We start from the raw sequence: 18508 nt of genomic DNA, 5'->3' as shown, positions 1-18508 counted from the left end.
ATTTTATATCTTTACTGTGGGAAAAAATTAATTTTAAAATTGTCTTCTTTATTAATAATTGGATCATCTGCAGCATCCTATAAAAATAGTGTTCTTTTCCACCAGATGCAATGATTTTTAAACATGGTTTATATTTCTAAGCCTGTATTTGCTTTGCAATGTTGCAGCAGTTTTCAAGACTGGAGATTCTAAATTCTTTGGTGAGTCCAGACAACTCTCTGATATACTTTATTGCAATGTCCTTGTGTGCATTTTCATTTTGTAACAATTGACTGACAAAGCTGACTGCTGAGTGCCATTCCTGTGCTAGACTTGAGCAGGAATCTTGCTACTTATGCAGATGGCTCCAGGGATGGGGATTCGTGTTGGCCTCCATGACAGGTCTCAGTGCTGACCCATGTGGACCCTTTTATCTCTCCCAGGGCTGTGACCACTGCCACCACTGCTTCCGCAGCTGCCACCTTCACAGCAGCCATCCTGCTGCCAGCCCAGCTGTGGGTCTCCAGGACCTCGGAAGCCTGGCTGCAAGGAGATGTGCACACACTCAGCATCTGCCCTGCAGCCTGCAGCAACCACAGGCCGGAGCCCACACAGTGCATGCTGCTACCCTGTGTATCTCCATCAGACCTCACTTCAGAAACTTCAAGTCAAAAATGAAACTATTGAGCACCTCCTGTCTGCCAGAGTTGGGACCTGGAATATCATGGGTCAGAGTCACAGGATCCCTACACCCTCAGAGCACATGGCCCAGCAGGAAGGCCTCCAGGGCTGCTGGGGCTGTGGGCCACAGCGGGGTGCCTAATCCTGCTGCCGGGGACGTCAGGGAGGAGACTGGAAAGCTCTTGAAACTTGGAAAAACATTTGCTGTTTTCATCTATAGAATATCTGCCCCTGGTATCAGAAGAGCCATTACTATTTGTTCTAGGGGCAAGTAAATGTGTCATTTTTCTGTTTCTTGATTTTTTTTTATTTTCTAAAATATTTTAGCTTTATTACATGAATTAACTCCACTTTAGCTTCTTCTACACCCACGTTCACTTTATTACCATCTTGGGAACACTCAAAAGTGATAATGGACGCTGGGGCATTGAGACCAGTATCTGGGAAGTAAAATTAAAATGTAAGCATTTGATTCTGGGAAGTAAATGGAGATGATAATTCCATACTCTGTTAATTACCAAGTATTTGACCTTGAGCAAATGATCTTATGCTTACAGGCTGAAGTTTAGGAAAGAGCTTCCAAGCAGAGGTGGCTGGATGCCAGGATTCAGTGAAACCATTGAATATCCATATTCAGCTGTTAAATATCCATATCCAACCATTGAATATCCATATCCAGCCATTGAATATCCATATCCAACCATTGAATATCCATATCCAGCCATTGAATATCCATATCCAACCATTGAATATCCATATCCAGCCATTGAACATATCCAGCAGTTGGATATCCATATCCAGCAGTTGAATATCCATATCTAACTGTTGAATATCCATATCCAGCCATTGAACATATCCAGCAGTTGCATATCCATATCCAGCAGTTGAATATCCATATCTAACTGTTGAATATCCATATCCAGTTGTTGAATATCCATATCCAGCCATTGAATATCCATATCCAGCCATTGAATATCCATATCCAGCCATTGAATATCCATATCCAACCACCAATTATGTATGTTCTGGGAACATCCACAGCAGCAGTGATAGTTGTTGAATTCTTGCCAGGTGTCATTCATGAGAATTTCATGTTGACTTTGCAATAAGGCTGTGGGGTGGGTACTAATGTCTCCTTTATGCAGATGAGATCATTGACTCATACATTAATTAAGCAACTGGACCAAAATCAGGAGGCAGATTTGAGACCTAGCCCCACCCAGTTCTGTCTGACCCTACGATCTGGGCTTCCTCACACCACAAGATATTTCAATGCAAGGAGCAAGATGACTGGCCTATAAGGGTTTCCCCTAAATGGCTAAGTCACTGTGTGTGTTTGCTAGGACTGTCATAAGAAAACACCAGAGACTGGGTGACTTAGCAACAGGACTTTATTGTCTCACAGTTCTGGAGGCTGGACATCCAAGGTCAGGGTACTAGCAGGGTTAGTTTCCCAAGGCCTCTCTTCTTGCCTTGTAGATGGCTGCCCTGTCACTGTGTCTTCATCAGCTATTTTTCTGTACACATTCACCCCCCAGTGTCTCTCCCCATTTAAATAAAGATCCCAGTCATATTAGCTAGGGTTCTACCTTTATAGCCTCATTTTAACTTAATTACTCCTTTAAAAACCTTATCTCCAAATAGAGCCACATTCTGCTGTAGTGGGAATGGGGATTTCAACATATGACTTTTGAGGACCACCATTCAGCCCCTAACAGTCACCACCTTAGTGGGTAGAATGTTGGCCTCCAAAAAGGCATGTCCATAAAATTATATCTGGAAACTCTGAATGTGACCTTGTTTGAAAAAGGGGTCTTTGAAGATGTAATAAGGTTAAGGATCTCAAATGAGATCATCCTGGATTAGTCACGTGGGTCCTAAATCCAATGACAAGTGTCTTTATGAGACACAAAAAGGAGAAAAACAGAAAGGAGAGGAGAAGACTCGGAAAGAAGATGACTATGTGAAGATGGAGGCCAAGGCTGGGGAGATGCGGCTGTGAGCCAAGGACTGCAGGAGCCACCAGGAGCTGGAAGAGGCAGGAAGGACCCTTCCCTGGAGCCTCCAGAGGGAGCGTGGCCAGGCCGATGCCTTGACTTCACACTTCTGGCCTCCCGGACTGAGAGATAATAGATGTCTGTTATTCATAGCCACTCCATTTTTTAGCCATTTATCACAGAAGCCACAAAACATGAAAAAGCCACCTTACCATGACTCACAAATGTCACATTCTGCAAGGAATCAGACTTGGGATAAGAGGCAGCACACATTTAAGAAAGCTGATGTTGGAAAGCATGCCCATCTCAAGGAAGGCACAGCCCCTCCATGGGTCTAATGCTGTCTTGAGTGTGGCCCTCTTTTTAAACAGACCCAGCCCCCACCTTGACCTTCACCTGCCAGCAAACGAAGGCAGGTGTTCTCTGGACACGTCTCTGAGAGTCAACCCCCATCTCCTTACCTACAGATATCCATGCATCTGAGCTCTCACTTTCCTTGCAGGTAATTTTTCTGTCCCTTCCTTGATGGGATTCATCTCTTTTTTTCCTAGAGATAAAATGGCTTGAGTTTCCTCTTCAGGATTTTGTATTCAGCTATTAAATAATTTTGCAGAAACCTTCTGCCACGCTGCCGTGGAGTGGCCAAGGTTGGGTTTAATATGATGGAACACTGTCTTTGAGCAGAGAGATTGGATTTGGCATCATTGCTGTGTCTGCCAGAGATTTTGAAAACAGATTTCTCTTTGGATCAAAGACCAAGTAGATGGTGGGTCATAAGAATTAAGTAGAAATGAGTGGCCGGTCCCCACGTAGAACTCTTCAAAGGGAAACTGCATCTAGCTCACCTGAGGCTAAAGGCACTTAGCTGGTGGGCTGCTAAAACCTAAGAATGGGGCTGCCTCTGGTGCTAACAAAGTTTATACATTTACATTTCTGTAGACCAAATCCAGGTAAATACTGTGGAAACAACCTCTATTTTAGTGACCTTCACTGTAAATCCTTTTGCAAAGCAGATAATGACCTCTCTAATACAGTAGCCCCCATTTGTCTGCAGAAAACAAATTCCAAGACCCCCAGTAGATGCCTGAGACCACAGATGGTAAGGAACCCTATAGACACTATATTTTTTTTTCCTGTATATACACACCTATTATAAAGTTTAATTTATCTTATTGTACTGTTCTCGCCTATTTTGGGGCCACAGTTAAGCACGGGTAACTGAAACTGCAGAAAGTAAAACCACAGATAAAAAGGGAGCAGAGGCCGGGCACATGGCTCACATCCATAATCCCAGCACTTTGGGAAGCCAAGGCGGGTGGATCACCTGAGGTCAGGAGTTCGATACCAGCCTGACCAACATGGCAAAATCCTGTCTCTAATAAAAATACAAAAATTAGCCAGGTGTGGTGGCACACGCCTGTAATCCCAGCTACTCAGGAGGCTGAGACAGGAGAATCGCTTGAACCCAGGAGGCAGAGGATGCAGTGAACTGAGATGGAGCCACTGCACTCCAGCCTGGTCAACAGATCAAGACTCCATCTCAGAAAAAAAAAAAAAAAAAGGGAGCAATATATCTCTATTTGCAAGATTAGGCTTTCATACTTGGGCTTGGATTTAAATGTGGAAGACGGCTCTGAATGAGGTCTGCAGGGCAGGCAGCGTGTGCTGAGGAACTGCCAGGCTTTGCTGTGCTGCTTATTTACGCTCACAGTAACACCGCCGCGAGAATCCTCAGTCAAAATCAGAGCCTCTTTCTCCTCTCACCTTTACATTACAGAAAGTCTCTGCTTTCTCCATGTTCAACCCAGTTGCAGCTGAGCATATCCATTTGGATTGAAAGTTAACCTGGGTAATTATCCTCTAAACAGAATCTCGGGGTCGCCTGGGGCCTGCCCACCCTCCCCTCTTCTTCCCAGGAAGGCTGCTCACCCTGGAAGATGGCCTCCCCAACACCAACTTCCGGCTTCATTCCAGTGACTTCGGGCCCCACAGATGAAGCCCCTCCGGATCCTGGTTGCTTGGACTTTTCCGCCCCTCTCCTCCTCCACAATTGCCTTCGCTCCATCCAACCACAGGTGTACTTCTCCAGGTGCAAACATCAATTACAGCCGGACCTCCCCAGCACAGCCTCCTGTCTCTCCAGCTTAGTCCCCAGCTGACCCCTGCACCACCTCAGTTCTCACACTTGTCTCACCAACGCACACCTGGACTGAGGGGCCGCCTGCCCACCTGCTCCTCACTAACTGGTCCCTTTCTGGCTTGAAATCCACCAAACTTCCTCCCAGTTGCTAGAAGCAAGTCACTGAGATGCAGGGGACCCTCAACTGATCAACCCTCTCTCCCTCTGTTCAACACACCCGGCCAAAGCCCAGTTCCAAGGGAGCCTGCCCTGGCTTATTGCTGCAAAACCCAAACTCGCTGCTCTCTCCTGTGCACACTTGCTCACTTCTAGAATATTCTTTCATCCCTTTTCCCTTTAGCTAATCTTCATGTTCAAATTTTGGCTTAAGTATCACATTCTCAAAAACACCTTCAGTGATCACCCCCACACAAGTATGCATACACTAATGCATGCATACACACATACACACACACACATGCATGTACATGTCCACTCATAGGCACACACATGCACGTATTCACATATATATTATATATATATACACACACACACAGTCACACATACATGTGCATACAGACATGCACACATGTCTGGGGAAACCAGCCCTCCACGTCACACCTTCAGGGTGCTATTGTCTGTTTACTGTGGGGTTGCCTGATTTCTTGCCCATGAACCTACAAAGTCCCTGGGAGAGCCTCCTTCTGCCCTGTCCCAGCTCTAGGCACTGTGTGCTCAGCTCGTGTTCTGGAGGTGCACAAGGGACCCCCTGTGTGACAGCACTATCTTGGAAGTAGATGTTCCAGCCCCAGTCAAGCCATCAGATGATAACAGCCCCAGTAAACACATGAGTGCAACTCCCTGAGAGATTCCAGGTGAGAACTGCTCAGCCAAGCTCTTCCAGAATTTCTGGCTAGCAGAAACCATGGAAAAGCAAATAATTATTGTTAGTTTCAGCTGACAGTTGTTGGTTGACTTGTTATATTTGATAACTGGAAGAGTATCTGTGGTTTCTCAACAAAGAAGTTACCTTAGAAGGAGCAAGTGGAAAATGGGAAGGAAACATCTGGAGAGGGAATAAGCATTATCCCAACATCCTCTGTTTTTTAGTTCCTCCGAATCTTGTGGAACTACCATTCAGGCTATTGAGAGCCAAAAATGACCATCAGGACATTCTTACCACCACTGTCCTAAGTGCACTCCTCTAATCCGAACTTATGTTTTTTGATAGCCCCCTAAAGCTGCTGGTAGACAGTCTGGATTTTGTCTCCCAAAAGCCCTGCAATGTCTCAGAAGAGTATTGAATTAAATCCATGCAAAACCCACCCAAAGCTGAAAATGCAACTCATAGATGATTTCCCATCTGTAGTGGGCAGCTTCTGAGATGGCTCTCAGGAATCCATGGAATTCATTCTCCCACCTTTATGAGTTGGGCTGAAGCTATTAGCTGGATTCTACCCAGGAAAATATGCCAAAAGTGATAGGATATCACTTCTGATATTAGGCTGCAAAAAGACTGCAGCTTCCGTCTTGGGACTGTCTGTTGCTCTCATCTGCTTGCTCTGAGCTGCTGTGATCTGAGCCACTCTATGGAGAGGTCCATGTGGCAAGAAATGAGGGAGATTTAGCAAACAATTGATGAAGAATTGAGGTTCACAGTTCAGCTGCCCATGAAGAGCTCAATCCTGCCAGCAGCCACCTGTGAGTCTGACAGCACATTATTTCCCATTCAAGCTTTCGGATGAAACAGCAGCCACAATAGGAGGCTTAGTTGCGACTTCATCAGGGATCACAAGCTGGAGGATTTAGCCAAGTGCACAGGAATTTCTGACTCACAGAGACTGAGATAACAAGGGCTTATTGTTTAAGCTGCTAAAGTGTGAGACAACATGTTATTAGGCTGCGGAGAGCTAATATCTTCTTTATGTCATCCAATACAACCCATCAGTGGTTCTGCAATGAAATTAAAGGTAATATGAAAATATTTTAAGAGTAAAATGGGAAACAGGGAATCATAGTAATGCTCCATAATAAAAGGCCAAAAACATAGCAAGGCACTAACTACATAGGAATATTAACCTTCCACTATTACCAGCATCCTAGGGGGAGAATTAAATCCTGAAGATTAAATCTCCTTGCAAGTAAAAGTTCAAAGACATTAGCGCCCAAAGGGATCCGAGTCCCTTTGCTCATGTTAATAAACGATCAAAAATTCATCATCTCCAATGCCTTTTTCTGTTCATTCTCAACCAGATTGCTCCTTGAGGCCAGGTCAGAAGTGGGCTCTGTCCACCACTGGCTCAGTCCTGAGGCCACTTCTCATGCAGAAGTGGCACTGGCTCAGTACAGTGACTCCAAAGCTTAATGTTAAAGACTCCTGGGTGTTATGGGGCAGAGAGTAGAACACAACCCTGGCCTAAAACCCACCGGGCTTGGAAAACAAGCCAAGCTCTGCTCCTTGAAGCAATGATCCCAGGCACAATGACCTTTCCAGAGCCCAAGACTTAGTGTTTCCAAAGTCTCTGGACTTGGAAGATCTGAGAGAAGGAAAACTTCTGGGCTTTGGGTAAACTCCTCTGGGCTTGGCTTTCAGGCTCTTTCAGTCAGTCAATGCCTGTGGCCCACGTGATGACCTGAGGTCACACACTTAGAGGAAGAAATCTCTGAGCAAGACGTCCATTCTGAGCACACCGTGTCTAACGCAAGGACACACACCAGCCTGCAAAGCTCCTAAGCACCGCATCCTCTCTGTGCAGTCTGGCACTGAGCAGAATCTTTGCCACAGCATAGCAGCCATTCCCCCCCATCTCTCTGGCTATTTCCATCACCCCTTGCTGTGGACTTTCTAAGGCCAAAGGACCTGCCTTCCAAGGGCGCCTCGTCCTCACTCTATATTAAGCGAACTGGAGAACACGCTCTGGGCTTGGGGGAGTAGCCTGTGGATCTCCTCGAATCCAGGATAAGAATCTGCATGACCCCTGGCTCTGTGTGAATAATGGAGCCTGGAGGGTCTGGCCCAGCGCCGTCCACCAGGCCTGCACCAAAATCACACCTGGATTCTCTGCGGGTTCTTACACACACCCCAAACCCAGCTGCTCGGCCCCTGAAAGGGACAAATGCCGTTGTTCTGCCTACTCGGGCTGAATAATCCTGAAAAAGCTCTTTCTCTACAATTAGATCCTTGCCCCACCTGCCTACCCAGGCTTCTGAAGCCCACCAGCACGCGGCTGGGACCCTCCTCTGGCCCCATGAGCACCTGAGCCATGGCCACTACGTGTGAGGCTCTCCCTCCCCCACAGCCGGGCCCAGGGCTCTCTGCCAGGACCCTGTCTTCCTAAAAGTGAAACCTTGCGTTCTACAGGCAGATGCCCACCTATAAGCCAGGCCAGCTCGGCCACCGTGACCTGATAAGGTAAAAACCCGAATGCTCAGGTCCTGGCCAACCAGGCATCACAAGACCCCTCCCTCCTGCCTTCCCCGTGCCAGAAGCTGTAGTAGTCGATGCTGTGTTATTTTTCTAGACATAATTTCCTAGGAATTAAATTCCAGGGCACTGGATTTTGGGGTGTCTGGGCTCACATCTGCAGATTTTCAGGTCTCCTGTCCCTTCGAAATGTAGCACATGGCCTGGCGGATGGAGAAGACACGTCCTCTGCTGCTGGTGCGTCTGAGGGATGGGAAGAGAGGAGATGGCTGAGAGCAAGGGGGCACCTTCCTCACCTGGAGTCTGGATGGAGTGGACCAGCCTGGCCAGCAGCAGACGCTCTGCAGCAGGACACACAGGCAGAGCCATCCCCAGAGGAGCAGTGCCAGGCAAGTCCTGAGCTCAGCTCACCTGAGGAGGAGGGAAGCAGCGGAACTGCCAGGCGCCCTCCTCCGGAGTCCCCAGTCTCCCTGCACCTGCCTGCCCTGCAGGGAGACGCCATGGAGGGCGGGGCCCAGCTGCCCCACACTAAGGGGAACTGGAGTGGGAGGCGGCGTTCCCAGATCACAGCAAGGCGGGAAGGAAGATGCAAACCCCACTATGTGACCATCCAGGGACTCGCTACCGCTGATGACGTGTGTGCCTGAGCCTCTGAAATCTAACCTCCCTCCTCTCTTACACACACCACACACCATACACACCACACACCTCACACCACACACACACACCACGCACACCACACACAAGCCACACACCACAAACACCACGTGCACACATCACACATCACACATACAAACACAGACACCACACACCACACACACAACACATACAAACACACACACCACACACCACATGCATACACCACACACACCACATACACACCACACACAACCGCACACCACACACAACACACACATCACGCATCACACACACCAAACACACACCACATATATACCACACACAACCACACACCACACACAGACACACACCATGCACCACATACACACCACACACACACCATACACCACATACACAATATGCACCCCCCCACACACAATCACCACACACATCATACACCCCCACACACACCATACACATACACACACCACACATGCCACACACACCATACACACACTATTCACCACACACCACACAAGATACCACATACACCACACACACACCACACATACCACATACATGCAAACACACACCACACACAAGCCACACACCACACACCACAAACACCACACATGCACATCACACACCACACACAAACACACACACACCACACACACAACACATACAAACACACAAACCATACACACCACACACCACACACAACACACATCACACACACCAAACACACCACATATATACCACACACAACCACACACCACACACACACACTGCACACCACATACACACCACATACCACACACACACACACCATACACCACACACACAGACCATACACCACACACACACCATGCACCACACACACACACACCATACACCACACACACGGACCATACACACACACACAACATGCACCACACACACACCACACATCATACACTCCCCACACACACACCATACACACACACACACTACACATGCCACACACACCATCCATCCACACACACTATTCACCACACACCACACATGCACACCAGACACACACACACACCACACATCACATATACACCACACACACAAACACACCACACACAATACACCCCCCCACATACCACGCAGACACACACACATACACACCACCACCACACATGTGACATACACACACCACTCACTCCACCATACACACACACACACCACCACCTACAACCACTTTAATTGAGGTTAAAGAGTCCAGCATTTCCCACGGAGGAAGCACCTCCTTTCCCCTCCACAGTCACACATTCTGCACGCGTGTTCCATGCTGCCATGTGGACGTCTGAGTGGGGGGACAGAGGCTCTTCCCGGCGGCGCTGCCACTCCAGCGGGAGAGGCTGACCCTGACCCTAAAACCCTCACAGGCGCCTGGTGCAAGCAGAGGCTGGGGTTGTCCTCATTGCTGTACCAAGGGTGCCAGGGAGGGAGGGTGGGCCGGCCTGTGCAACCTCGGAGCCAGGGACAGAGTCTGGTCCTTCCCTGTGACTCCTGTCCCCTTAACCATAGCCCAGTGTCCACCCACGGAGGGCCGAACAGCCACAGGGCCTCCAGGCCTGGCCGGAGCTTGGCGAACTCTACTACATCTGGAGAAGGGGCTGCGGCTTGGGGTGGCCTGGACTTAGCCCCTACTGGGCCGGGCGCCATGGGCCCTGTCTGCCCCCCAACGCTGCCCTGATCCCACCACCTCCCACCTCCTATGACTCCTCCCCACACAGCTCACCCCGATCTGCCTCCCTGCAGCCTTGCTCTGCTTCCCCTTTTAGCCTCTCCCCCACCTCCCGCCATCCTTGCCACGCCCAGCCTCCCATGGGTGACAGGTGACGTGCGTGATGGATGGGAAGCAGTGCACACGCCACACCTTAGCTCTGCAGAGGATCCGGCTCCATCGCTTCCAGCGCCTCCACCTGCTCCTGCTGGAATCGCGGCTCCGGGCCTTTCCCGTCTCTGTGGGGTAGACAAACCTGGGGCTGCTCTGCAAGGGCCCAGGAGCTCCGGCACAGAGCCTCGGGTGTGCTGCAAGGACAACAGCGTGAGAGGCTGCAGCAGACGGGACAGGTAGCACTGGGCACCTCCTTCCTGACACCACAGCTCCCTGGTCAATGTTTGGCAGGGCGCTGATTCCCCCGTGCACTCCTGGATGCTCACACCCCTCTGGGAGGAGAGTGGAGGCTCCCAGGCCTCCCGGGTGGCCCTTCATGGGAGGGGCAGCAGGAAGCATTCATTGCATCAGAATCTCCAAGGGACCAGGACTTGATGTTCCCAGAGGCAGGCACAGTGGAGGCTGAGCAGAAGCTGGGTCTTGGCCTGGAAGAGACCGAGACAGCCAGGGGTGTCAGGAGATAAGAGTACAGTGGCAGTGGCAGCGCCCAGGGTCCAGGGGCAGGCATGGAAACGGGGTCCCACCACGAGCCGGCTCCTCCTCAACCCCGGGTCTCTCCCAGGATGCCTGTCCCTCCCCATCTCCCATGTCTTTTCCATGGCTGGACCAAGCCCTTTTCCATGGCTGGACCAAGCCCTTCACCCTTTCACGTTCACTTGGGGCCACCTCTCCCAGGGACCCTGGCCCGTCAGATGGTCCCATCTTTGCTGGGTGCCCGGGGATCGTGCTATCTCTGCACCGGTGCCCGTGCACCCTTGGCTTGTCTGTCCCTCCCTCTGACACACGACCCCCAGGGGCCAGGGCAGCAGACAGTCAGAGCTCGTTCTGTGCCTGTGGGTGGAATAAATCAACCCAGGTGTGGGTGACGCGTTCCTGGTGCCGCCTTAGGAGGCCGCGACTGGGTCCTCACAGGAAGGCACAGGCACAGGAGAAGCCAGTACAGGCTCCACCTCCCGGGGGCACGGGCTCCTTTCTCCCACCTGTGGGCTGACGCCGCCCGCCCAGCCTGTGGTCTCATCCGTGGCCTCCTGGGGAAATGGCAGCCCCTCTTAGAGTGGCAAAGGGATTAAATGTGTCTCCATCGGTCAGAGAAGGCAACCGAGTCTCAGGGGAGACCTCCTTCAAGGTTATCCACGATGTGGCCGAGTGGGTAAAAACTGCGCCCACCTACCCAGCGCTCTGCCCTCGCCTCCCGGGCCGGCACCAGCCCTTGCCGGTCCAGCTCTGAGCAGGCCCAGGGCTGAGCCGGGCTGGGATGGAATCCAAGGTCCCATCCTGCATGTGTCTCCTCGGCAGGGGGGGCTGTGTCCCCGGGACCCTGACCTCAGGCTCTGTTCTCTCCCTAGAAGTCACCCTCACCAAAGATGTCCCCAAAAGGTCATGGTTGCCCTTGGTAACTGATCACGCATGTGTCACCCATTCTTGTATTTAACCCTTTGCTGGAGGTTGCCAGATTTTCAGTGGTTGTGCCTTCTGGGGTCACAGTTCCCAACTGTTTGCTCATCATGGAGATGGAAGCCCGCTGAGCCCTCCCCGCAGGATGCAGGGATGTGGAGGCCCCCACGCTCACCACCCTGTGCCTCTGTCAGCTGAAGGAAAGAGGAGGCACAGTGTGGCTTTCTGTCCCTGGAGGGGAACAACCGAGGCTGCCTCCCAGGGTGGGGTGTTGGGTTGTGAGGGTCTCCCGGCTGCGCTGGTGTCTTTTTGGAGGGTCGTTTGGGAGACTGAACATGTGGTTGGGAGTCCTAGCTCCACATCCCAGCTCCGCAGTGGAGCGCAGGCCTAGAGCAGGCCTTCCCTTTCTCCCCTGCATCTGGAGGTTCCTGCAGGCTCGGGGCGGCTGCCCACTCCCTGTCAGCCTTGTGAGTCCCCTGCCCCTGCCCTGAGCTGCAGTGCCCAGGCAAAGGGCCTGCGTGTGTATGGCTCCGAGGCAGGGACTGTGCAAGTTTCAGGACATGCGCGTCCCTCCAGAAGCCTGCAGGCTGAGAGGAACCACATGGGCACTTAGCAGGAGGCTAACAGATGCCTGAGCCCCCAGATCTGGGCCCTCCAGGCAGGAGGCCCCAGAACAGAATCAACCCCTCCACTCCCAGCTTCTGACACCTTGACACGTGTCTCCCTGGTAGGGTGCACACCTCAGCTGGGCCCTGTGGCAGGTGAACCCCTGGAGAGAAAGAAACGGGACTCGTTCAACACAGACCCAGCCTTAGACCCAGGAAGCCTGTAGGGGTTGAGGAGGTACAAAAGCAGCCCCATAGGTCCCTGTGTCCCCACTGTGGGGTGGAGACGTGGCCAGTGGTGACTGGTTCCAAGGCTGGCCTGAAGGTCAACTGGGTAAGGCCTGATCCATACTTCCAAGTACCTGCTGGGGTAGCCAGAGCAAATTCCGTGGACCAGCTGGCTTCAGGAGCGGAAGGCACCATCTCATTGTCCTGGAGGCCAGAGGCTCAAGAGCCAGGTGCCTGCTGGGGCGGCTCCTCCTGGGCCTCTCTCCTTGGCCGGCCTGCAGATGCCGTCTTCTCCCTGTCCTCACAGGCCCTTCCTCTTGGGTATCTGTGTCCTCTTCTCCTCTCCTTACAAGGACCTCTCCATATGGGATCAGGGCCCCTGTAATGGCCTCATGGAACCTTAATCATCTGTTTGAAGATTCTGTCTCCAATGACAGTCCCATGCTGAGGTCCTGGGGGTTAGGGCTTCAACATGTGAATGTGGAGGGCACAGCTCACCTGTGACAGGTGGGAAGGGCAGCCTCCGAGGACTGAGGACATCTAAGAGGAAATGCCCAGGACAGCTGTCCTGTCCTCACTAGAGCTGAGAACGGCAAGTGAGCGGCTACAGGGCCCACCAGGGGTCTCCTGTGTGCATCCCCCCCAGGGAGGACCGATGGTGAGGCAGCTCTTTACCGGTCCCGGGGCACATCCACCATGGGGCAAGGTCAATCTCTGAATGGATTTCTTTTCTACAAGCCAACTCTTCACAAAGCTGGATTAAAAATTAGATCACCCGCCTAAGCCCAGAGCATTCGAAAACACCTCTCTGACCTGCTTGACTGTGGATGGGCAGGAAGGTAGCACCGTGGATGGGCAGGAAGGCGGCACCGTGGATGGGCAGGAAGGTAGCACCGTGGATGGGCAGGAAGGCGGCACCGTGGATGGGCAGGAAGGTGGCACCATGGATGGGCAGGAAAGTAGCACCGTGGATGGGCAGGAAGGCGGCACCGTGGATGGGCAGGAAGGTGGCACTGTGGATGGGCAGGAAGGTGGCACTGTGGATGGGCAGGAAGGTGGCACCGTGGATGGGCAGGAAGGTGGCATTTTTGGATTTGGTTTTGTTTGTTTCTATTGACTCTGAGTTGTTGGTTGGGTGGGGGTGGGATGAGGGCTCAGGACCAGGAATGGCTTGGAGGAAAATCGGTCCCTTCCGTGGGGGCAGGGGGCTCCATGGGCCAAGGCTGTGGAGGCAGGGAGACTATTCACAGCAGGGCCCAGGGCAGCAGATCCCAGCCTCTCAGAGTCTCAAAGTCTGTCAGTGGAACAGGATATCAGCTGGGTGGAAGGAGGGCCTGGATATCATCAGCTCTGGATAAAGATTCCTCCTCCTTCTCACTTTTCCCCAGCAGGAAAAGTGCTTGCTCTACCCACATGGTGACCCATCCCCAGGGCCTCTTGCATGGCTGATGTGGGCTTCCACACAGCGTGGTCTCCACCGTCTCTCCGCGTGACTGACGGGCTTCCACACAGCGTGGCAGTTCTGAGCCCGGCTTCTTCTACAGAAGCTGTTTCTCCAGGGTGAGTCCCAAGGGACACCTGGAAAAGGCAATGCCAGGACCTTGAAGCTCCAGGGTGACATGTCTACATCATCCTATTGGTGAAACAAGACTGAGGCTAGCAGGGTCCACAGGGGGCGGGGAAATTGGCTCCACCCCTCCCAAGGGAAACACCGGTGCCTCGGGCTCGGGGTGGGTGGGAGGAGTTGATGGTGATCCTCTTACAGGCAGTCCCCCGACGAGCCGCTTCCACCTTCTGTGTGGTCAGTGCGTATTAATTAGCATTAAATGTCACGGCAACTGAGCATGAAGCTACCTTTATCTTTCTTATGACAGAGGAGGAAATGGAGCTCACAGAAGCTTGGCATCCAGCCCAAGACCACTCACCTGTTAATAACCTCCCCACGACAGGAGCCCTCACCAGTCCAACCCCCAAACTCCAGCTCGAGATCACCCACCTGCCAATAACCTGTCAATAACCTCGCCACGACAGGAGCCCTCACCAATCTGACCCCAAAACTCCAGCCCAAGACCTCCCACCTGTCAATAACCTCGCCATGACAGGAGCCCTCACCAGTCCGACCCCAAACCCAAGCGTCTGTACAATCATATTTCCATTGAGGATACAGCAGTTGATCTGTTTTGAAGATTTTGACCCCTGGCATGGATTTCTGAGATAGGGTCTGAGATTCAGGTTGGAAGTCTCTGAATGAGCCTGCCATTTTGTAAAATGATGGGAAATTTCCAGTAGACATTCCTTCTGTGTATGTTGAGCTTGTGGACGGAACTGGGTGGCAGGCTGTGGTTGTAAGGACATGTGACCAGATTGGCTGAGGGTAGGAGGGTACAGTATTGATTGCAATTGTGAACATGTAGAATTTTCTGGGTGAAAGCGACTTGGAAGATGGTCTAATCCAACATCATCATCTTACAAGTGAGGAATGTGAAGTCTGAGTTTCCCAAACCCATCTGAAATGAGAACACATACAGACACACACACAGACACACACACAGACATGCACGCACATGCACACACACATACAGACCACAGACACACAAGATGCACACAAACATACACACATGCACACACACAGATACACAGATGCAATATAGACAGACACACACAGACACAGATACACAGACATGCATAGACACACACAGATACACATAGACATGTAAAAACACAAAGACACACATGCTCACACAGACATGACATACACACAGACACATACAGATGCACACAGACAGAGACATGCAAAAACGCACAAACACACACAGACATAGACAGACACATGCACACACACAGACACATGGACACAGACACACGAAAACACACCGACTCACAAAGACACACATGGACAGACATACATAGAGACCCACAGACACACATTGACATACACAGATACACATATACACAGACACACACACAAAAAAGACACACCCACATACACAGATACACATGGACAGACACACACATGCATATAAAGACATAGACACACATGCACACATTATCCAGACACACATAGCCACATAGACACACAGACACACACATGCATACATGCAGACACACAAGAGACACACACACATAGCCACACAGACACACACATGCATACGTGCAGACACACAGACACACATAGCCACATAGACACACAGACACACACATATAGACAGACAGACACACACACAGGCACACATAGCCACATAGACACACAGACACACACATGCATACATACAGACACACACAGATACAAACACATACATACATAGCCCCTAGACATACACACATAGCCACACAGACGCACACATGCATACATGCAGACACACACACAAACACACATAGCTCCTAGACATACACACACAGCCACACAGACACACAGACGCACACATGCATACCTGCAGACACACACAGACACACACAGACACACATAGCCCCTAGACACACAAACACAGACACATACACACAGACACACACACACAGACACACATAACCCCTAGACACGCACACATATACACATATGCATACATACAGACAGACAGACAGACACACACACACACAGCTCTTGGGGCTGCTGTGTGTTGCCTCCTTCATTTCCGCAGGTCACACTGGACCTACCTGAGGGACCTCTGGGTCCCTGTCACCGGCCCTGCCACCACCCCTCCCTCAAGCCCACCCCAGGTCCCGTCCTCGATTCACCCAACTTCAGCCTCCAGCCTCCTCAGATAGTTACCGGAAGTGGCAGAGCCGCCCAAACGCCGTGCTTTGGAGCCCTCTGTTCTCTGAGCACTTTTCTCCCCCATGAAAGAAGCAGACAGAGCTGCTCTCGCTTATTTTTTGGTGCTGAGATAATGAAATGCAGGGGCCCACAGCACTGGACAAAGCGGAGGAGGATGTCCCGGCCCTGCTCAGAGCAGCCTTTCCTTCTCACGTGTGAGCCTGGGCAAATCCATCCGGGTTCCTGTGTACACATGTGCACATGCAGACACACATAGACACACACGACACACACAGACACACACTAACACTCAGACACATACACAGATACACACACTGACACACAGGCACACACACACACACACACACAGACACATATGCACACACTGACACACAGGCACACAGACACACACACTGACACACAGTCTCAGGGATGCTGAGCCAGGTGCTGGGTTTGCTCACAGACTTCCTTCCACCATGGCTTCTGACACGTGGAGGTGGCCATGAGGATGGGGGAGGCTGTGGGGACAGAAGCACAGCCAGCCTGGCCCAGGCAGCTCAGACCTCACAGGGCTCTGGTGCTTTATTCCCAGGTGGGCGGCTCCAGCCCCTCCACCCTCTCGGGTCAGCAGGCTCTGTCCCACTGGGCACTGCCTTGACCTCCCTGGCACCCAGGCAGCCCCTAGGCAGGCCTGGCTAGGCACTGGCATGGGGCTTAGCTCGTACCAGGAGGTGGGAAGAAGGGTCCTGCCCCCATCTCTCTGCATGTGGGCTCTGTCCTCTGCAAAAAAACCTCGGGTCTGCAATGGTGTCGGCGTCTGTCAGAGAAAGCAGAACCTGCCTCCTCCCAGACTCCAGTGGCCAGTGGCTGAGCTGGGCCATCAGGGGAGGGATGGTGAGGGTTCAAATGCCAGGGCAGAGCTGGCCACAGCATCCCATCCACTCACAATGTCTCCGCAGCCCCTGATGATGGCTGTGCTGGGGGTGCAGCCCCTAGAAGCATTGGAAGCTCACGTAGACCGCTCCCCCAATCACGGGGGTTGGGGAGGCCGCCCCGCTGAGCAGGGCCTGGCCTCTGCACCAGTGCAGCCCCACCTCCCTCCCAGCCCCAGTCCAGGCCGCTGGGGTGCAGAGAGGGGGAGCTGCAACTGGAGGTGAGAAGGGGGCACGTGAGACGCAGGCTCAGAAAGAAGCCTCCTAGGAACCTCTCCATTCCCTTCACAAGTGGAGCCTCGGGGCAGCTCCATGTTTCTGCTGCAATTATCTCAGGAGATGATGGCTGTGGGCTGTGTTTGTGGGTGTGTGCATTTGTGCACCTGTGTGTGCGTGAAGAGGGAGAGAGACGGAGGGGAGGGAGATGGAGATCTGGAGAGAAGGGATGGGAGAGAGAGATTAGAAGGGGAAGGAGGAGGAGAGAGGGGCAGGGAGAGGGGGCAGGGAGAGGGCCATTAGGGAAAGAGGGAGAGGGAGGGAGAAGAGAGGGAGAGAGGAGGTGTGAGAAACAGCAGGAGAGAGAGGGATTCCAAGAAGGAGGAACTTCCCTACCGCTTTCTCCCACTGTCTCTCGGAGACATCCCTGGGGCCGCCTCTGCAGAGGGGGCTGCTGCGAGCTGCTGGAGGGAGTGAGGGTGATGGGGAGGTTGGACAGGAGGGGCTGAGAATCAGAATGTTCCAGAACAAGACGCCCAGAAATGTACCTAGAATAGGGCCCAAAGCTCGGTGGGCCCTCTGTGAGGATCCGTTGACCATCAGTGGGCGAATGAATGAAGGCTGGAGGCTGGA

The sequence above is a fragment of the Theropithecus gelada genome, chromosome 10 (assembly GCF_003255815.1).
Source record: "Theropithecus gelada isolate Dixy chromosome 10, Tgel_1.0, whole genome shotgun sequence".
In the NCBI taxonomy this organism is placed as follows: Eukaryota; Metazoa; Chordata; class Mammalia; order Primates; family Cercopithecidae; genus Theropithecus; species Theropithecus gelada.
The sequence above is the reverse complement of the archived record's forward strand: the minus strand, read 5'-3'. Positions refer to the sequence as shown.